The 23,665-nt window shown below is 37.0% G+C and overlaps 1 non-coding gene across 1 annotated transcript; it reads left to right on the top strand.

Moving 5' to 3' along the window:
- Window positions 1–9,637: 9,637 nt before the first annotated feature.
- Window positions 9,638–9,741, top strand: LOC112765993 (small nucleolar RNA R71). Its single transcript, XR_003184034.1, has one exon. It is a non-coding gene; the product is annotated as a small nucleolar RNA R71 (small nucleolar RNA).
- The last annotated feature ends 13,924 nt before the right edge of the window (window positions 9,742–23,665 follow it).

Raw genomic sequence — 23,665 nt, 5'->3', positions numbered from 1 at the left:
TACACTTAATCACACTACTTTCATTCTAAATAAATTTTTTTATGTTTTTATATTAACTTATAACTTTAAGTGTAAAATTATAAAAAAATAAATTTATTTAAAATGAAAGTAATGTGATTAAGTGTAATTTACTTAGATGTGATTAAAAAAATAATTGAATATTATGTACAGTAAAAAATTGATATTATTGAAAGATCAATAAAACTAAAATTTATTTCTATGTATCATTTTTGTCCCCAATGTTTTCGTCCTATTTAAGTAACGTTTCAAAATCGTCTCAATTTTGTCTCACCGTCAATTCTGGTAACGAATCTCTAATGGCAAGACAACATTGAGTCAATTTTGAAATGTTAGGGACTTAAATAGGACGATTAAAACGTTAGGGACAACTTTAAGACTTACCCCAAACGTTGGGGATAAAAACGATACTTTACTCAATTTAAAAGTCATTCTTAAAGTTTGATAAACTACAACATCAAATTAAAAGCATGTTTAATTTCAATTTATATATGAATTCATTCATCACACATGAATAAATTCCAAACATATCATTTTTATATGGCATTATAATTTCCATACGATCATGCTAATTTTTTTCCATGAATTATATTTATTTATTTATTTTTATTATCATCTATACAATTAGATGAGTCCAAACCTCGAATGTAATTGAATTCTTTCAAATCTCATAATAAAATTTTCCAATAACACTATATTAATTCAATCTCTATTATTTATTTTATTATCAATACTTCATTCTTTCTTCCTACTACATTTATAAATTTAAAATGTATTTTTGCATGAATTTAAATTCAAAATTGAATTGTTAAAAAATAATCCTAATAGCTCTATGTCATTTGATTGATTATATATTCTTTATTCTCTAGCAATATATAACTGTTGCACTATTCATTTTATTAAATTTGTTGATTTAATACAAAAAGTTAAGCAAAAATACGTGCAAACGTTCAAAATTTACTATTGTTGCACAAGGAATATCCCTCGTTATATTGTAACTGCTAAAAACATTATACTTCGCATTCCAATAGTATACACCTTTATATAGCAATGAGCCCATTTTTCCTTCACTTTATAAATACTCTTCAACCAAGGATTGTCTTTCACTTTGTATCTTTCAAACAATGCATCCCATGCCTCTTGAAATTGAAACTGATCTTCAGAATTATACATACAAGCTTTGAAAATTTTCAAGATAAAAGAACCATCTTTCAACTTATTCCCTAAATTTCTAATAGCATTTTGCATAATATGCCAGACACATAATCCATGATATGTTTCAGCCATTTTTTTCTACCAAAGCACTTACCATAGCAGGATCTTGATCAGTAGAAATAGTTTTAGGCTTTTTTTCATGTGAGCTTCCAAAAATGATTCAAATAACTACATAAAAGATTCTTTTGATTCGTCATACAAAAGAGCAGTGTCAAATATTACTATTTCTGGATGGTGATTGAATCCACAAAAAACACCCAATGGTCTATTTTCTTTGTTTGTGTAGTATGTAGTCAAATGTGATTACATCACCAAAGATAGCATAATTAATAACCATTCTTGCATCAATCCAAAAAATAGTTGTTATTTTCTCTTCATTATCTAACTATATAGCATATTGAAACAAGGGATTATCAAGTAGTTGTCGATAAAAATACTTTAATAAACTACCTGCTTCACTATAGGCCAAGTCTCGCTTTCATTTGCTTTGAAGATAGTTTTTTTGGTCTTGTTTGGTATATCCAAGAAATCTTTACCATCAGCCTGTAAACTTATTTGTTAGTTAATGTGTTTTCTTTGGTCTTATGCCAGCTTTATCTGCCAAATCTATTTGCAATGCTTGTATTTCTAAAATCTTTCTTTGTGATAGCATCATATGACGGTTTTCGAAATTTGCAAAATATGATTGTGATTTAACTCAAGGTCACAAATCACATTTTTTATATCTTGAGCAAACTTGAGTGACATTCTTACTTGATAACTTGTTCTAGTCTCGGCGTGAGGTTGCTTTGTTAAATGATCTTGTTTATCTGGTCTTCGTTGGCCTTTCTTTGTACGAATAAGTCTAAAACTACTCACAGAATTATCAACCTTGCATTTATTTGCATACAATTGTCAAACATCAAAACCCATCATTCCACCATAATTTTTTCAGAAGTCTTTAGCTTCTAGTACCGTGTCAAATTTCATGCATAATTTTGGTATTTTTTTGCTATAATTGGCCGGCCTGAACAAAATAAGTAATAAAATCCTAAATATAATTGTTATAAACATACATAATAAGAGTACTAAATATAATTGTTATAATGGAAAAAGTAATTAATGTAGAATTGTGTTGTGCAATTTGAGTTTTTTTCATATTTTGAGAAATCATTTGACAATCTTCTGCAAATATAGAAAAATATATTGAGTAAAATTTTATCAAATATATTGTAGTGAAATTTGAAATTATTCAATAAAAAAATTACCTTTTCATAGTGGTATCATTGTGACTATCAACTCATTTATTTTTTTGGATAAATCTACCGTTTTAGTTTCAGGAAGCAACACCTCCATGTTTGGCTTGCTAGGAAATCCTCTTAACTCTAGTAGGGGACAACAAAATGCTTGTCTCCATTGGGAACACCATCATCGTAGTGTCTATAGATAGAACCAGAATACTCGTTTCACTTGGTAATTCTGTCATCTTTGTAACTACCATTTTTTGGTTCAGTGACACTGTCGTCTTCAATATTTGTATGGTCTTCTTCATTATTTACTCAATACAAATTTTATTGTTGTACACATTCAATTTTGCAAAAATTCAACTCTGTGCGCAATCTTTGTAAAATGGCACGTTTTTTCTTTTTGATTTTTTAATAGTTGATGTTTTGATTCTTTTTTTAATGCATTTATTTATTATTTATTTATTTAAGATGATCAGAACCATTTATATTATTGGTGGACGAAATTGTGATTCATATGTTATTGCATTTTGTAGAATTCATTGCTTTTTCTTTCCCTAGCAATGGCGCCAAAAACATGATGCCAATACCATGGTTTACAACTATGTGTGGTCACAACTCCGTTCAACTTAACCAGCAAGTGTACTGGGTCATCCAAGTAATACCTTACGTGAGTAAGGGTCGATCCCACAGAGATTGTTAGTATGAAGCAAGCTATGGTTACCTTGTAAATCTCAGTTAGGCAGATTAAATGGTTTATGATAAGTTCGAAAATAAATAATAAACAGAAGATAAAATAGGATCAAAATACTTATGTAAATCAATAGTGGGAATTTCAGATAGACGTATGGAGATGCTGTGCTCCTCTTGAATCTCTACTTTCTTATTACATTCATCCAATCCTTCTTACTCCTTTCCATGGCAAGCTGTATGTAGGGCATCACCATTGTCAATGGCTACATCCCATCCTCTCAGTGAAAATGGTCCTATGCTCTGTCATAGCACGACTAATCATCTGTCGGTTCTCAATCAGGTTGGAATAGAATCCCTTGATTCTTTTGCGTCTGTCACTAACGCCCAGCCTTCAGGAGTTTGAAGCTCGTCACAGTCATTCAATACCGGAATCCTACTCGGAATACCACAGACAAGGTTAGACTTTCCAGATTCCCAGAATCCTACTCGGAATACCACAGATAAGGTTAGACTTTCTGGATTCCCATGAATGCCGCCATCTATCTAGCTTATACCACGAAGATTCTATTGGGGAATCAGAGATATGCGCCCGGCCTAAGGTAGAACAGAAGTGGTTGTCAGTCATGCACGTTCATAGGTGAGAATGATGATGAGTGTCACGGATCATCACATTCATCAAGTTGAAGTGCAACGTATATCTTGGAATAAGAATAAAAGAGAATTGAATAGAAAATAATAGTAATTGTATTGAAACTTGAGATACAGTAGAGCTCCACACCCTTAAACTATGGTGTGTAGAAACTCCACTGTTGAAAATACATAAGTGAGAGGTCCAGGCATGGCCGAATGGCCAGCCCCCATGATCTGAGAACTAATCGTCCCAAGATGATCCTAAGATCTAAAGTGATCAAAAGATGTCTAATACAATAGTAAATTATCCTATTTATACTAGACTAGCTACTAGGGTTTACATGAGTAAGTAATTGATGCATAAATCCACTTCCGGGGCCCACTTGGTGTGTGTTTGGGCTGAGCTTGATCTATCCACGAGCTGAGGCTTCCTTTGGAGTTGAACACCGAGTTATAGCATGTTTCTGGCATTCAACTCCGGGTCGTGACGTGTTTCTGGCGTTTGACTCCAGACAGCAGCATGTACTTGGCGTTGAGCGCCACTTTACGTCGTCAATTCCCGAATAAAGTATGAACTATTATATATTGCTGAAAATCTCTGGATGTCTACTTTCCAACGCTGTTGAGACCGCGCCATTTGGAGTTCTGTAGCTCCAGAAATCCATTTTGAGTGCAGGGAGGTCAGATTCCAACAGCATCAGCAGTCCTTTTGTCAGCCTTTTTCAGAGTTTTGCTCAAGTCCCTCAATTTCAGCCAGAAATTACCCAAAATTACAAAAAAACACACAAACTCATAGTAAAGTCCAGAAATGTGAATTTTACATAAAAACTAATGAAAACATCCCTAAAAGTAGCTTAAACTTACTAAAAACTACCTAAAAACAATGCCAAAAAGCGTATAAATTATCCGCTCATCACAACACCAAACTTAAATTGTTGCTTGTCCCCAAGCAACTGAAAATTAATTAGGATAAAAAGAAGAGAATATACTATAAATTCCAAAATATCAATGAATATTAATTCTAATTAGATGAGCGGGACTTGTAGCTTTTTGCTTTTGAACAGTTTTGGCATCTCACTTTTTCCCTTGAAGTTCAGAATGATTGGCTTCTCTAGGAACTTAGAATTTCGGATAGTGTTATTGATTCTCCTAGTTAAGTATGTTGATTCTTGAACACAGCTACTTTTATGAGTCTTGGCCGTGGCCCTAAGCACTTTGTTTTCCTGTATTACCACTGGATACACAAATGCCACAGACACATGACTGGGTGAACCTTTTCAGATTGTGACTCAGCTTTGCTAGAGTCCCCAGTTAGAGGTGTCCAGAGCTCTTAAGCACACTCTTTTTGCTTTGGATCACGACTTTAACCACTCAGTCTCAAGCTTTTCACTTGGACCTGCATGACACAAGCACATGGTTAGGGACAGCTTGATTTAGCCGCTTAGGCCTGGATTTTATTTCCTTGGGCCCTCCTATCCATTGATGCTCAAAGCCTTGGATCCTTTTTACCCTTGCCTTTTGGTTTTAAGGACTATTGGCTTTTTCTGCTTGCTTTTTCTTTTTCTTTCTATTTTTTTCGCCATTTTTTTTCGCAAGCTTGTTACTTTTCACTGCTTTTTCTTGCTTCAAGAATCAATTTTCATGATTTTTCAGATTGTCAATAACATTTCTTTTTGTTCATCATTCTTTCAAGAGCCAACAGTTTTAACATTCATAAAGTATTCATTCAGAAAACAAAAAGTATTGTCACCACATCAATATAATTAAACTAAATTCAAGGATAAATTTGAAATTCATGTACTTCTTGTTCTTTTGAATTAAAACATTTTTCATTTAAGAGAGGTGAAGGATTAATGGAATTATTCATAACTTTAAGACATAGTTACTAAACACTAATGATCATGAAGTAGAGACACAAAACATAAATGAACACAACATAAAAACCGAAAAGCAGAAAGAAATAAGAACAAGGAATGAATCCACCTTAGTGGCGTCTTCTTCTTGAAGGACCAACAATGTCCTTAAGCTCTTCTATGTCCCTTCCTTGCCTTTGTTGCTCCTCCCTCATTGCTCTTTGATCTTCTCTTATTTCATGGAGAATGATGGAGTGCTCATGATGTTCCACCCTTAATTGTTCCACATTGTAGCTCAAATCTTCTAAGGAAGTGTTGAGTTATTCCCAATAGTTGTTGGGAGAAAAGTGCATACTTGAGGCATCTCAGGGATTTCTTGATGATGAGCTTCCTCATGTATCTCTTGAGATCCGTGGAGGGTCTCTCTTGCTTGCTCCATCCTCTTCTTGATGATGGGCTTATCCTCCTCAATGGAGATGTCTCCTTCTATGATAACTCTAGCTGAGTAACATAGATGGCAAATAAGGTGAGGAAAAGCTAGCCTTGCCATGGTGGAGGGCTTTTCGGCTATTTTGTAGATTTCATTGGAGATGACTTCATGAACTTCTACTTCCTCTCCAATCATGATGCTATGAATCATGATGGCCCGATCCACAGTAACTTCAACTCGGTTGCTAGTGGGAATGATGGAGTGTTGAATGAACTCCAACCATCCTCTAGCCACAGGCTTGAGGTCCAGTCTTCTTAGTTGAACTGGCTTGCCTTTGGAGTCTCTTTTTCATTGAGCTCCTTCCACACATATGTCCATTAGGACTTGGTCCAACCTTTGATTAAAGTTGACCCTTCTAGTGTAGGGGCATACATCTCCTTGCATCATGGGCAAGTGGAACGCCAACCCCACATTCTCCGAACTAAAATCTAAGTATTTCCCCCGAACCATTGTGAGATAATTCTTTGGACTCGGGTTCATACTTTGATCATGGTTCCTAGTGATCCATGCATTGGCATAGAACTCTTGAACCATTAAGATTCCGACTTGTTGCATGGGGTTGGTTAGGACTTCCCAACCTCTCCTTCGGATCTCATGTCGGATCTCCGGATACTAATTTTTCTTGAGCTTGAAAGGGACCTCAGGGATCACCTTCTTCTTTGCCACAACATCATAGAAGTGGTCTTGATGGCTTTTGGAGATGAATCTTTCCATCTCCCATGACTCGGAGGTGGAAGCTTTTGTCTTCCCTTTTCCTTTTCTAGAGGATTCTCCGGCCTTAAGTGCCATTGATGGTAATGGAAAAACAAAAAGCTTATGCTTTTACAACACCAAACTTAAAATATTGCTCGCCCTCGAGCAAGAGAAGAAAGAAGAGAAGAAGAAGAAGAAGAAAATATGGATGAGAGTGAGGGATGGTGTTTCGGCCAAGGTGTAGAAGAGGGGGTTGTGTTGTGTGAAAATGAAGTAGAATGAAAGGGTATATATAGGGAAAGGGGAGAGGGTAGGTTCGGCCATGTAGGGTGGGTTTGGGTGGGAAAGTGTTTTTGAATTTTGAAGGTAGGTGGGGTTTAAGGGGAAGAGTGGATGGATGTGAGTGGTGAAGGGGGTAATTGGGAAGAGAGATTGAAGTTGTTGGGAAGTGTGACATGGGGAAGAGTGTTATAGGATTAGGAGGTAAGGTGGGAATATGTTAGGTGGGGATCCTGTGGGGTCCACAGATCCTGAGATGATCCTGTGGGGTCTACAGATCCTGAGGTGATCCTGTGGGGTCCACAGATCCTAAGGTGTCAAGGAATTACATCCCTGCACCAAATAGGCATGCAAAATGCCTTTGCATACCATTCTGGCGTTTAAACGCCGAGGTGATGCACGTTCTGGGCGTTCAACGCCCATGTGTAGCATGTTCTGGGCGTTCAACGCCCATGTGTAGCATGTTTCTGGCGTTGAACGCCAGTTCCATGCTTGTTACTGGTGTTCAGTGCCAGCTTTCCTCAAGGTACATTCCTGGCGTTCAAATGCCAGAATGTTGCTTGTTTCTGGCGTTCAGCGCCAGATTCATGCTCTGTTCTGGCGTTGAACGCCAGCCAGATGCTCCTTACTGGCGTTGAACGCCAGTATGTCCTCCCTCCAGGGTGTGATTTTTCTTCTGCTATTTTTGATTCTGTTTTTAATTTTTATATTTTTTTGTGACTCCACATGATCATGTACCTAATAAAACATAAAATAACAATAAAATAAAAATTAGATAAATAAATTTAGGTTGCCTCCCAACAAGCGCTTCTTTAATGTCAATAGCTTGACAGTGGGCTCCCATGGAGCCACAAAGGTGATCAGGTCAATGTTGTATAGTCTCAACACCAAACTTAGAGTTTGGATATGGGGTCTTAACACCAAAATTAGAGTTTGGTTATGGCCTCCCAACACCAAACTTATAGTTTGACTGTGGGGGCTCTTCTTGACTCTGAACTGAGAGAAGCTCTTTGTGCTTACTCTCTTTTGTCATAGAGGGATGGCCATGTGCCTTAAACACAAGGCAGTCCCCATTCAATTGAAGGACTAATTCACCTCTGTTGACATCTATCACAGCTCCTGCTGTAGCTAGGAAAGGTCTTCCAAGGATGATACATTCATCCTCTTCCTTCCTAGTGTCTAAGATTATGAAATCAACAGGGATGTAAAGGCCTTCAACCTTTACTAACACGTCTTCTACTATTCCACAAGCTTGTCTCAATGACTTGTCTGCCAATTGTAATGAGAACAAGGCAGGTTGTACCTCAATGATCCCCAGCTTCTCTATTACAAAGAGTGGCATAAGATTTATCCCTGATCCCAGATCACATAGAGCTTTTTCAAAGGTCATGGTGCCTATGGTACAAGGTATTAAGAACTTGCCAGGATCTTGTCTCTTTTGAGGTAAAATTTTCTGAATCCAGGTGTCTAGTTCACCAACGACAAAGGGAGGTTCACTTTCCCAAGTCTCATTACCAAACAACTTGGCATTCATCTTCATGATAGCTCCTAAATATTGAGCAACTTGCTCTCCAGTCACATCTTCATCCTCTTCAGAGGAAGAATAGTCTTCTGAGCTCATGAATGGCAGAAGGAGATTTAATGAAATCTCTATGGTCTCTATATGAGCCTCAGATTCCTTTGGATCCTTAATAGGAAACTCCTTCTTGCTTGAGAGATGTCCCAGGAGGTCTTCCTCACTATGATTTTCGTCCTTCTCCTCCCTTGTGCATTCGGCCATATTGATCACATCAATGGCCTTGCACTCTCCTTTTGGATTCTCTTCTGTATTGCTTGGGAGAATACTGGGAGGAGTTTCAATGACTTTCTTACTCAGCTGGCCCACTTGTGCCTCCAGATTTCTGATGGAGGATCTTGTTTCACTCATGAAACTGAAAGTGGCTTTTGACAGATCAGAAACTAGATTGGCTAAATTAGAAGTGTTTTGTTCAGAATTCTCTGTCTGTTGCTGAGAAGATGATGGAAAAGGCTTGCTATTGCTCAGCCTATTGCGTCCACCATTGTTAAAGCCTTGTTGAGGCTTTTGTTGATCCTTCCATGAGAAATTTGGATGATTTCTCCAAGATGAATTATAGGTGTTTCCATAAGGTTCACCCATGTAATTAACCTCTGCCATTGCAGGGTTCTCAGGATCATAAGCTTCTTCAGAAGCTGCCTCTTTAGTACTGTTGGATGCATTTTGCCATCCATTCAGACTTTGAGAGATCATGTTGATTTGCTGAGTCAACACTTTGTTCTATGCCAATATGGTATTCAGAGCATCAATTTCAAGAATTCCCTTCCTCTGAGGTGTCCCATTATTCACGGAATTCCTCTCAGAAGTGTACATGAATTGGTTATTTGCACCCATGCCAATGAGTTCTTGAGCTTCTGCAGGTGTTTTCTTTAGGTGGATGGATCCACCTATAGAATGGTCCAATGACATTTTTGAAAACTCAGATAGACCATAATAGAATATATCTAATATGGTCCATTCTGAAAACATGTCAGATGGACACCTTTTGGTCAACTGCTTGTATCTTTCCCAAGCTTCATAGAGGGATTCACCATCTTTTTGTTTGAAGGTCTGAACATCAACTCTAAGCTTACTCAGCTTTTGAGGAGGAAAGAATTTATCCAAGAAAGCCGTGACCAGCTTCTCCCAAGAGTCCAGGCTATCTTTAGGTTGTGAGTCCAACCAGATTCTAGCTCTGTCTCTTACAGCAAAAGGGAGAAGCATGAGCCTGTAGACTTCAGGATCTACTCTATTCGTCTTAACAGTCTCACAAATCTGCAAGAACTCAGTTAAAAACTGATAAGGATCTTCAGATGGAAGTCCATAAAACTTGCAGTTTTGTTGCATTAAGGCAACTAGCTGAGGTTTTAGCTCAAAATTATTTGCTCCAGTGGCAGGAATGGAGATGCTTCTTCGATCAAATTTGGACGTGGGTTTGGTAAAATCACCAAGCATCCTCCTTGCATTATCATTATTGGGTTCGGCTGCCATCTCCTTCTCTTGTTCGAAAATTTCTGAAAGGTTACTTCTGGATTGTTGTAATTTAGCTTCTCTTAGTTTCCTCTTCAGAGTCCTTTCAGGTTCTGGATCAGCTTCAACAAGAGTGCTTTTGTCCTTGTTCCTGCTCATATAAGTGAGAAGAAAACAAGAAAAGAAGAGGAATCCTCTATGTCACAGTATAGAGATTCCTTTATGTTAGTAGAAGAAGAAAGGGGAGGAGAGTGAAGAAGAATGGGTTCGGATATTTAGATGAAGAGAGGTGACGAAAAGTGTTAGTAAATAATTAATTAAATAGAATAAGAAAAGAGAGGGAGAATTCAAAAATAATTTTAAAAAGGTGTTAGTAATTTTCGAAAATTAGAGATAAGATAAGATTAAAATTAAAATTTAAAACAAAAAAGAATTTTTGAAAAAGAGATGAGATATTTTCGAAATTAGGGAGGGAGAAGTAGTTAGTTGGTTTTGAAAAAGATAAGAAACAAACAAAAAGTTAGTTGGTTGATTGAAAAAGATTTGAAGTTTTTAATTTTAAAAAGATAAGAAGATAGAAAGATAGAAAAGATATTTTAAAATCAAATTTTGAAAAAGATAAAATTTTGAAAAAGATAAGATAAAAAGATAAGATTTTTAAGAAAAAGGCATTTTGAAAAAGATTTAATTTTTAAAATGACTTAACTAACAAGAAACTACAAGATAAGATTCTAGAATTTAAAGATTGAACCTTTCTTAACAAGAAAGTAACAAACTTCAAATTTTTGAACCAATCACATTAATTGTTAGCATATTTTCAAAAATATGATATAAAAATAAGAAAAAAATTTTGAAAATAATTTGAAAAAGAATTTAAAAAGATAAGATTTTTAAAATTTGAAATTTTGACTTGACTTTTAAGAAACAACTAATTTTAAAAATTTTTTGACCAAGTCAACCCAAAATTTCGAAAATTTGGAGGTAAATAAGGAAAAGATATTTTTTGATTTTTGAAATTTTAATTATGAGAGAGAAAAACATAAAAATGACCCAAAACATGAAAATTTTGGATCAAACACATGATGCATGCAAGAACACTATGAATGTCAAGATGAACACCAAGAACACTTTGAAGATCATGATGAACATCAAGAACATATTTTTGAAAAATTTTTAATGCAAAGAAAATATGCAAGACACCAAACTTAGAAATCTTTAATGCATGGACTTTAACAAACGAAAAATGCATATGAAAAACAACAAACAACACAAAACAAGAAAACATCAAGATCAAACAAGAAGACTTGTTGAGAACAACTTGAAGATCATGAAGAACACTATGAATGCATGGAATTTTCGAAAATAATGCATAAATTTTAAAAACATGCAATTGTTACCAAACTTAAAAATTGACTCAAGACTCGAACAATAAACACAAAATATTTTTGATTTTTATGATTGTATTAATTTTTTGGATTTTTATTAATTTTTTTCGAAAATAAAGTTTGGAAAAACGAAAAAAGAAAAGAAAAATTTTGAAAAAGATTTTTTTGAAAAGAAAATTACCTAATCTGAGCAACAAGATGAATCGTCAGTTGTCCATACTCGAACAATCCCCGGCAACGGTGCCAAAAACTTGGTGGACGAAATTGTGATTCATATGTTATTGCATTTTGTAGAATTCATTGCTTTTTCTTTCCCTGGAAATGGTGCCAAAAACATGATGCCAATACCATGGTTTACAACTATGTGTGGTCACAACTCCGTTCAACTTAACCAGCAAGTGTACTGGGTCATCCAAGTAATACCTTACGTGAGTAAGGGTCGATCCCACAGAGATTGTTGGTATGAAGCAAGCTATGGTTACCTTGTAAATCTCAGTTAGGCAGATTAAATGGTTTATGATAAGTTCGAAAATAAATAATAAACAGAAGATAAAATAGGATCGAAATACTTATGTAAAGCAATAGTGGGAATTTCAGATAGGCGTATGGAGATGCTGTGCTCCTCTTGAATCTCTACTTTCTTATTACATTCATCCAATCCTTCTTACTCCTTTCCATGGCAAGCTGTATGTAGGGCATCACCATTGTCAATGGTCCTATGCTCTGTCACAGCACGGCTAATCATCTGTCAGTTCTCAATCAGGTTGGAATAGAATCCCTTGATTCTTTTGCGTCTATCACTAACGTCCAGCCTTCAGGAGTTTGAAGCTCGTCACAGTCATTCAATACTGGAATCCTACTCGGAATACCACAGACAATGTTAGACTTTCCAGATTCCCGGAATCCTACTTGGAATACCACAGACAAGGTTAGACTTTTCGGATTCCCATGAATGCCGCCATCTATCTAGCTTATACCACGAAGATTCTGTTGGGGAATCTAAGAGATATGTGCCCGGCCTATGGTAGAACGGAAGTGGTCGTCAGTCACGTGCGTTCATAGGTGAGAATGAGGATGAGTGTCACGGATCATCACATTCATCAAGTTGAAGTGCAACGTATATCTTGGAATAAGAATAAAAGAGAATTGAATAGAAAATAATAGTAATTGTATTGAAACTTGAGGTATAGTAGAGCTCCACACCCTTAATCTATGGTGTGTAGAAACTCCACCGTTGAAAATACATAAGTGAGAGGTCCAAGCATGGCCGAATGGCCAGCCCCCATGATCTGAGAACTAATCGTCCCAAGATGATCCTAAGATCTAAAGTGATCAAAAGATGTCTAATACAATAGTAAATTATCCTATTTATACTAGACTAGCTACTAGGGTTTACATGAGTAAGTAATTGATGCATAAATCCACTTCCGGGGCCCACTTGGTGTGTGTTTGGGCTGAGCTTGATCTATCCACGAGCTGAGGCTTCCTTTGGAGTTGAACGCTGAGTTATAGCGTGTTTCTGGCGTTCAACTCCGGGTCGTGACGTGTTTCTGGCGTTTGACTCCAGACAGCAGCATATACTTGGCGTTGAGCGCCACTTTACGTCATCAATTCCCGAATAAAGTATGGACTATTATATATTTCTGGAAAGCTCTGGATTTCTACTTTCCAACGCCATTGAGAGCGCACCATTTGGAGTTCTGTAGCTCCAGAAAATCCATTTTGAGTACAGGGAGGTCAGATTCCAACAGCATCAGCAGTCCTTTTGTCAGCCTTTTTCAGAGTTTTGCTCAAGTCCCTCAATTTCAGCCAGAAATTACCTGAAATTACAGAAAAACACACAAACTCATAGTAAAGTCCAGAAATGTGAATTTTACATAAAAAATAATGAAAACATCCCTAAAAGTAGCTTAAACTTACTAAAAACTACCTAAAAACAATGCCAAAAAGCGTATAAATTATCCGCTCATCAATTATCAAGGGTTCATATTACGTTACTTTTTTCTCTAAAGTAAGTAAACAACTTTGGAGGAGCCAAATCCTTCTAAATTATCCAAATGATTGCAAACCATAAATTGAACCATTTTCTTTTACCACGTTTGACATTCTCTTGGTCACACCAAGATTCAAAGAATGCTCGCACTTTTTCGGTTTCACCCATTTAATTCCCCCACCAAAAAAAAACTTTAAATCACAAGTTAAAAACATAATCACAATGTTAAAACAAATTATCCTTGTAACACCCTTACTTTTAACAATTCATGATCGTACTAAAACTTCAGGCGTTACTTATCTCTAATCCTTTAATTTGATACTATATTTATTTAATATTGAGCCTTTGCGAATATGAACCGAATCTTTAATTATGAAAGCGAAAAATCTTTACTTTAAAATATCATAATCACATATTATATCCATATAATAATAAATACATAGACTTATTCAAAACTTCTTAATATATAATTCCTACCCCTCTAAAATCTCAAAATGACAAATGACGAGGGGTAAAATAAAATTTAAGACTAAATCAAATACAGAGAATGAAAGCATATATATATATATATATATATATATATATATATATATATATATATATATATATATATATATATATATATAAAGCTCCGTAGTTCAATCGCGGCTTCGTGCTAAAGCTTCCTGAATCTGTCACTGAAAAGAAATTCTGTAGAGGAATGAGAACATCGTCCTCGAAAGAGTTCTCAATAGAGGGTATAAGAATTGTTATAAGAATAATTGATTCCAAGGCAGCGATTATTGTTCGTCCTATGAATCTTTTTAAAGAAACAATATTTAATTTTTTTAGAAATCTAAAACCTTTCTTTTCTTATAAGAAAAATCTTAATCAATTTCCTAAACTGTATGAATGACTAACCTGCTCCAAGTATAGGTTCATTAAGTCTATGCTGAACCAGCTTGATTTTTCATACTTTACTAATACCTCAATTAGAAACCAATCACAGCCCCCAACTCAAGCAACTTAACCAAATCAGCAATCAAACCATCACATCAGAAAAACCACGCTTAACTTCACCACCACCAGCATAAGGGATCTCTCAGTTGCACACACATACAATAGAAACAAGAAAAACACCGATAGGATGCAAATACAGCAAGTAAGTCAAATAGCAGATAAGCATAGTTAAACAGATAGACAAACCAAAACAATGTACACCCAAGCAAAACATACAAATGCATATGATGTATGCCTGTCCTATGTCTAATGAGCTCATCTGTCGGTTATACAGCCAACCCGATATGTCCTGGTAGCTAACCATTGGATAGTCCCTCTGTACGCGCATCCCTGGTGCACGAAATTGTAAATAACACTTTTCACAATTCGTACCACTAACTAGCAAGTGCACTAGGTCGTCCAAGTTTTACGTGAGTAAGGGTCGAATCCCACGAAGATTGTTAGCTTGAAGCAAGCTATGGTTATCTTATTATTCTTAGTCAGGATACCAATAGGGTTCTTTAATCTCAATTGTAAAATAAATGAAAGGGCATAAAATAATTAATTGTTACTCAATAATGGAGAATATGTTGGAGTTTTGGAGATGCTTTATCTTCTGAATTCCTGTAACATAATGCTTCCTCACTTTCAAAAGTGCAAAGTTCCTTCCATGGCAAGCTGTATGTAGGGCATCACCGTTGTCAATGGCTACTTCCCATCCTCTCAGTGAAAATGGTCCAAATGCTCTGTCACAGCACGGCTAATCATCTGTTGGTTCTCGATCATGTCGGAATAGGATCCATTGATCCTTTTGTGTCTGTTACTACGCCCAACAATCACGAGTTTGAAGCTCATCATAGCCATTCAATCCTTGAATCCTACTCGGAATACCACAGACAAGGTTTAGACTTTTCGGATTCTCATGAATGCCGCCATCAATTCTAGCTTATACCACGAAGATTCTGATTAAGAAATCTAAGAGATACTCATTCAATCTGATGTAGAACGGAGGTGGTTGTCAGGCACACGTTCACGGGTTGAGGAAGGTGATGAGTGTCACGGATCATCACCTTCTTCATAGTGAAGCACGCATGAACATCTTAGATAGGAACAAGAATGTTTGAATGGAAAATAGAAATAATTGCATTAATTCATCGAGACGCTATAGAGCTCCTCACCCCCAACAATGGAGTTTAGAGACTCATGCCATCAAAGAGTATAAAATTCAAATCTAAAAATGTCATGAGATACAAAATAAGTCTCTAAAAGTTGTTTAAATACTAAACTAGTAACCTAGGTTTACAGAAAATGAGTAAACTAAGATGGATAGTGCAGAAATCCACTTCTGGGGCCCACTTGATGTGTGCTGGGGCTGAGACTTAAGATTCTCACATGCCTGGCTGTTTTTGGAGTTGAACGCCGGGTTGTAACATGTTTCTGGCGTTGAACTCTAACTTGCAACCTGTTTCTGGCGCTGAACGCCAGACTGCAACATGGAACTGGAGTTCAACGCCAGTTTACGTCATCTATCTTCGCGTAAAGTATGGACCATTATATACTGATGGAAAGCCCTGGATGTCTACTTTCCAACCCAATTAACAGTGCACCAATTGAATTTCTGTAGCTCCAAAAAATCCATTCCGAGTGCAGGAAGGTCAGAATCCAACAACATCAGCAATCTTTTTTTTTTAGCCTAAATCAGATTTTAACTCAGCACCCTCAATTTCAGCCAAAAAATACCTGAAATTACAGAAAAACACACAAACTCCAGAAATATGAATTTTGCCTAAAAACTAATAAAATTATACTAAAAACTAACTAAAACATACTAAAATCTACATGAAATTACCCCCAGAAAGCATATAAAATATCCGCTCATCACAACACCAAACTTAAACTGTTGCTTGTCCTCAAGTAACTAGATACATAAAATAGGATAAAAAGAAATCAAGAAGCAATAATATCTTAGAGTTTTACGTGAAGCTCAGATTCTAATTAGATGAGCGGGGCTAGTAGCTTTTTACTTCTGAACAGTTTTGGCATCTCACTTTATCCTTTGAAATTTAGAATGATTGGCATCCATAGGAACTCAGAATTCAAATGGTATTATTGATTCACCTAGTGTAGTATGTTGATTCTTGAACACAGTTACTTTATGAGTCTTGACCGTGGCCCTAAGCACTTTGTTTTCCAGTATTACCACCGGATACATAAATGCCACAGACACATAACTGGGTGAACCTTTTCAAATTGTGATTTAGCTTTGCTAAAGTCCACAATTAGAGGTGTCCAAAGTTTTTAAGCACACTCTTTTGCTTTGGATCACGACTTTAACCACTCAGTCTCAAGCTTTTCACTTGGACCTGCATGCCACAAGCACATGGTTAGGAACAGCTTGATTTAGCCGCTTAGGCCTGGATTTATTTTCTTGGGCCCTCCTATCCATTGATGCTCAAAGCCTTGGATCCTTTTTACCCTTGCCTTTTGGTTTTAAGGCTATTGGCTTTTTTTGCTTGCTTTTTTTTGCAAATTTTTTTTTTCACTGCTTTTTCTTGCTTCAAGAATCAATTTCATGATTTTTCAGATCATCAATAATATTTTTCTTGTTCATCATTCTTTCAAGAGCCAACAATTTTAACATTCATAAAATTCAATATCAAAAATATGCACTATTCAGACCTTCATTCAGAAGACAAAAAGTATTGCCACCACATATAAATAATTAGAATTTTCCTTATTAAGGACTCGAAAAAATATTGCCTCCTTATTCTAAAAATCTGCTATTTTATTTATGTTTGATGATGATTAGAAAAATAAATTATAGCTTAATTGGAGATAAAATCAAAATAGATATACTAATTACTTCTACTCATATATAACTTCTAAGGTAAATTCTTAATAAGAACAGTTATCACAGAGTTAAGGCTAAGATTAGGACTCAACGACCTTTATTTTGGAAGGTGGATGCTCCTTTAATCTGTGGGGTGCTTGATCCTTCAGGAGACAGCTTCTGGTGCTTTAGCTCCTGTATCTCCATATATTTGTCTTCTTTCAGATCGAATTTAACTTCCGGGATCACTGATCTCAGACCCATTATTTTATGGTACTGGTCTGCATGTTCTTTGGTTAAGAACTTCTCTTGATTCCAAAATGGTTTTGGAATATTCTCTTTCTTGCCTCTTAAGGTGGTTTATTTTCCCTTAGGTGCCATGATCTTGGTGAGTTTTAGCTCAGTGATCACGGAAAAACACACTAAACTTAGAGGTTTGCTTGTCCTCAAGCAAAAGAAAGGAAAGCAGAGAAATAGAAGGAGAGGCAATTTCGAAAATTCAAAAGATATGATGAGATTTTGAGAAAGATAACTTTGAATTTAAAAAGATAATATGATAAGTTTGAAAAAGATTTGAGAAGAAATTAAAAAGATTTGAAAAGAATGCAAAAAGATAATTGAGTTTTGAAAAAGGTTTGAAAAGATATTGAAGAAAAATTAAGAAACATGTTTAGGATTAAAAATTTTTGGAATTGAAGTTTGAAAGATGGGAGTTTGTAACATGTTTATGCAAGAAATCATGAATTGAAATGTGAAAAATGGAAAGAAATTGAGTTGAAAACGAATTCACCTCCTCCCAACAATCCTGGCGTTAAACGCCCAAATGCTGCATGTTTTGGGCGTTTAACACCCATGTGTAGCTTCTCCTGGGCGTTCAACGCCCAGCTATTGCTTCTAGCTGGTGTTGAACGCCAGGAACTCCCTTGTCACTGAGCATTTTTCTGAATGCCCAGGACGTTATAAATCTGGCGTTGAACGCCCAGAAGGTGCTTCTTTCTGGCGTTCAACGCCCAGAAGGTGCTTTTTTCTGGCGTTGAACGCCCAGTAGATGCTTCTTTTGGGCGTTTAACGCCCAAAACAGCTCTTACTGGCTTTTTCGCACCAGTGAGCTTCTTTTTGCTGTTTTTATCCTCTGAATCCTTTTGTAACTCTGTGAACTCAAGCAATTGCTATTTTACCTTGAAGATAATTGACATATACCTGTAAAAATCAATAAATTAACAAATAAACTTTGTAAATGGCCCAGCAAGCACTTCTTTATTGTCTTTAGCTGGACTATTACTGAGCTTTAATCAAGTCTCAGTTTTGAGCATTCTTGCTCAAAATTGCTTTCAAGATAATGTTTGACTCTCTGTCCATTAACAATGAACTTTTTATTAGAATCATTATCCTGAAGCTCCACGTATCCATATGGTGACACACTTGTAATCACATATGGACCTCTCCACCGAGACTTCGATTTTCCGGTGACACACTTGTAATCACATATGGATGACAGCTTCTTGTCATGCCATCTTTTTGCTTTCTGTTTGTAAATTTTTGCATTTTCGAATGCATGGAGTCTGAATTCCTCTAGCTCATTTAGCTGGAGCAATCGTTTTTCTCCAGCTAACTTGGCATCAAGGTTTAGGAATCTGGTTGCCCAGTAGGCCTTATGTTCCAGTTCCACTGGCAAGTGACAAGCTTTTCCATACACAAGCTGGTATGGAGAAGTTCCTATAGGAGTCTTGAATGCTGTTCTGTATGCCAACAGAGCATCATCCAAGCTTCTTACCCAATCCCTTATACAGTTAATCACAGTCCATTCTAGGATTCTTTTAAGTTCTCTATTAGAGACTTTAGCTTGCCTATTTGTCTGTGGATGATATGGAGTGGCCACCCTGTGAATAACTCCATATCGAACCAAAGCAGAGTAAAGCTGTTTATTACAGAAATGAGTGCCCCTATCACTGATTAGTACTCTAAGGATGCCGAATCTGCTGAAGATGTGTTTCTGGAGGAATTTTAGCACTGTCTTAGTATCATTATTGGGTGTTGCAATAGCTTCTACCCATTTGGATACATAGTCCACTGCCACCAGAATATAAGTGTTTGAGTATGATGGTGGAAAAGGCCCCATGAAGTTAATACCCCATACATCAAACAACTCAATCTCCAAAATCCCTTGTTGAGGCATGGCATAACTGTGAGGCAGATTGCCAGATCTTTGGCAACTGTCACAATTAAGTACAAACACTCGGGAATCTTTATAGAGAGTAGGCCAGTAGAAGCCACATTGGAGGACTCTTGTGGCTGTTCGTTCACTTCCAAAATGTCCTCCATACTGTGATCCATGGCAATGCCAAAGGATCTTCTATGCTTCTTCTTTAAGCACACATCTACGGATTACTCCGTCTGCATATCTCTTGAAGAGATATGGTTCATCCCAAAGATAGTACTTTGCATCTGTGATCAGTTTCTTTGATTACTGCCTACTGTACTCTTTGGGTATGAATCTTACTGCCTTGTAGTTCTCAATGTCTGCAAACCATGGCACTTCTTGGATGGCAAAGAGTTCCTCATCCGGAAAGTTTTCAGAAATTTCAGTAAGAGGGAGGGACGCTCCTTCAACTGGTTCTATTCAGGACAGGTGATCTGCTACTTGATTCTCTGTCCCTTTTCTGTCTCTTATTTCTATATCAAACTCTTGCAGAAGCAACACCCATCTTATGAGTCTGGGTTTTGAATCCTGCTTTGTGAGTAGATATTTAAGAGCAGCATGGTCAGTGTACACAATCACTTTTGATCCTACTAAATAATATCTGAACTTGTGAGTAGCGTAAACCACTGCAAGTAACTCTTTTTCTGTGGTTGTGTAGTTCTTCTGTGCGTCATTTAGAACACGACTAGCATAATAAATGACATGCAGAAGCTTGTCATGCCTTTGTCCCAACACTGCACCAATGGCATGGTCACTGGCATCACACATTAATTCAAATGGTAATGTCCAGTCTGGTGTAGAGATGACTGGTGCTGTGACCAGCTTAGCTTTCAGAGTCTTAAACGCCTGCAGACACTCTTTGTCAAAGATAAATGGCATGTCAGCAACTAGCAGATTACTCAGAGGTTTGGCGATTTTTGAAAAATCTTTTATAAACCTCCTATAGAATCCTGCATGCCCCAGAAAGCTTCTGATTGCCTTAACATTGGCAGGTGGTGGTAATTTTTCAATTACCTCTACCTTAGCTTGATCCACTTCTATTCCCTTATTCGAAATTTTGTGCCCAAGGACAATTCCTTCAGTCACCATAAAATGACATTTCTCCCAGTTTAAAACCAGGTTAGTCTCTTGGCACCTCTTTAGAACAAGTGCTAGATGGTCAAGACAGGAGTTGAATGAGTCTCTAAATACTGAAAAGTCATCCATGAAGACTTCCAGAAAATTTTCCACCATATCAGAGAAAATGGAGAGCATGCACCTTTGAAAGGTTGCAGGTGCATTGCACAAACCAAATGGCATTCTTCTGTATGCAAATACTCCAGATGGACATGTGAATGTTGTTTTCTCTTGATCCTATGGATCTACTGCAATTTGATTATAACCTGAATATCCATCCAGGAAGCAGTAGTATTCATGACCTGCTAGCCTTTCTAGCATCTGGTTTATGAATGGTAAAGGAAAATGATCCTTTCTGGTAGCGGTATTGAGCCTTCTATAATCAATACACATACGCCACCCTGTAACTGTTCTTGTAGGAACTAGTTCATTTTTTTATTATGAACCCCTGTCATGCCACCTTTCTTAGGGACAAATAGGATAAATAATCACAGTCTCTAGTAATTTAGTGACCTCCTTCTGCACCACCTCCTTCATGGCTGGATTTAGTCGCCTCTGTGGTTGAACCACTAGCTTAACGTCACCCTCCAATAGGATCTTGTGCATGCATCTGGCTGGGCTAATGCCCTTAAGATCACTGATGGACCACCCGAGAGCTGTCTTGTGTGTCCTTAGCACTTGAATTAGTGCTTCCTCTTCCTGTCGCTCTAAGGTAGAGCTTATGATCACAGGAAAGGTATTACCTTCTCCCAAAAATGCATATTTCAAGGATGGTGGTAATGGTTTGAGCTCGGGTTTAGGAGGTTTCTCCTCTTCCTGAGGAATTTTCAGAGGTTCTACTATTCTCTCTGATTCCTCCAAATCAGGCTGAACATCTTTAAAGATATCCTCTAGCTCTGATTCGAGACTCTCAGTCATATTGATCACTTTTACTAGAGAATCAATAATATCAATGCTCATGCAGTCATTTGGGGTGTATGGATGCTGCATAGCTTTGACAACATTTAACTTGAACTCATCCTCATTGACTCTCAGGGTTACTTCCCCTTTTTGAACGTCAATGAGGGTTCGGCCAGTTGCTAGGAAAGGTCTTTCTAGAATGAGAGTTGCACTCTTGTGCTCCTCCATTTCCAGCACCACAAAGTCATTGGGAAAGGCAAATGGCCCAACCTTGACAATCATGTCTTCAATCACGCCTTATGGGTATTTAATGGAGCCATCAGCAAGTTGGAGACATATCCGGGTTGGTTTGACTTCTTCAGTCAAACCAAGCTTTTTGATAGTAGATGCATGTATCAGGTTGATACTTGCCCCAAGATCACATAGAGCTTGCTTGGTACAAGTACCCTCTAATGTGCATGGTATCATAAAGCTTTCGGGATCTTTAAGCTTCTCAGGTAAGCTTTTCAGAATGACTGCACTGCATTCTTCAGTGAGGTAAACTTTTTCAGTTTCTCTCCAATCCTTCTTATGACTTAAGATCTCTTTCATGAACTTAGCATAAGAGGGTATTTTCTCAAGTGCCTTTGCAAACAGAATCTTTATTTCAAGAGTCCTGAGATAGTCTGTAAAGCGGCCAAATTATTTATCCTGTTTCGCTTGGCGAAGTTTCTGAGGATAAGACATTTTGGCTTTGTATTCCTCAACTTTAGTTGCTGTAGTTTTATTGCCTACAGATGTGGGTTGAGAAGCCTTTTTAGAGGAGTTACTATCAGCACTTGTATGTGTCTGATCTCCCACAGGCATTTCAGTGCCAGGGGTGGAAGCTGGAGTGGTGTTAGACGCCAACTCTTTACTTGTTTCTGGCGTCTGAACGCCAGAACTATGCTTCCGTTGGGCATTCAACGCCAATTCCTTGCTTGTTTCTGGCGTTGAACGCCAGGACTGAGCATGGTTTGGGCGTTCAACACCAGCTTTCCACCCATTTTCTGGCGTTTGAGTGCCAGAATTATTCCTCTTTGGGCTCTTACTGTCCTCAGATGAATTTTGGATAGTTTGCTCATTTCTTGGCTTCCTGCTACCTTGAAGTGAGGTATTTAATGTTTTCCCACTTCTTAATTAAACTGCTTGGCACTCTTCTGTTATTTGTTTTGATAACTACTGTTTTGTTTGCTTCAACTGTATTTCCATATTCATATTAGCCATTCTTGTTTCTTGTAGTATCTCCTTGAATTCGGCTAGCTGTTTTGTTAGAAAATCCAGTTGTTGATTGAATTCAGTAACTTGTTCTGCAGGATTGAGTTCAGCAGTTACTGTTTTAGCCTCTTCTTTCATGGAAGGTTCACTGCTCAGGTACAGATGCTGATTTCTGGCAACTGTATCAATGAGCTCTTGAGCTTCTTCTATTGTCTTTCTCATGTGTATAGATCCACCAGCTGAGTGGTCTAGAGAAATCTGAGCTCTCTCTGTAAGCCCATAATAGAAGATGTCTAACTGCACCCACTCTGAAAATATTTAAGAGGGTCATTTTCTTAGCATCTATCTGTATCTCTCCCAAGCATCATAAAGAGATTCGTTTTCTCCTTGTTTGAAGCCTTGGATGCTCAGTCTTAGCTGTGTCATCCGTTTTGGAGGAAAATAGTGATTCAGAATTTTTTCTGACAACTGTTTCCATGTCTTTATGCTGTCCTTAGGTTGGTTATTTAACCACCTCTTAGCTTGGTCTTTTACAGCAAATGAAAATAGTAACAATCTGTAGACATCTTGATCCACTTCCTTATCATGTACTGTGTCAGCAATTTGTAAAAATTGTGCCAGAAACTCTGTAGGTTCTTCCTGTGGAAGACCGGAATACTGGCAACTTTGCTGCACCATGATAATGAGCTGAGGATTCAACTCAAAACTACTAACTCCAATGGAGGGTATACATATACTACTCCCATATGAAGCAGTAGTGGGGTTAGCATATGACCCCAGAGTCCTTCTGGACTGTTCATTTCCACTTAAGTCCATGATGGAAAAAGGGAGATGATGTGGATTTATTTTATTTATTTTATTATAAAAAATTAATTTTTGAAATAACAAAATAAAATAAAATAAAAACT

This window comes from Arachis hypogaea, chromosome 2 (genome assembly GCF_003086295.3).
Source record: "Arachis hypogaea cultivar Tifrunner chromosome 2, arahy.Tifrunner.gnm2.J5K5, whole genome shotgun sequence".
NCBI lineage: Eukaryota > Viridiplantae > Streptophyta > Magnoliopsida > Fabales > Fabaceae > Arachis > Arachis hypogaea.
This window is presented reverse-complemented; position numbering and strand designations above follow the sequence as displayed.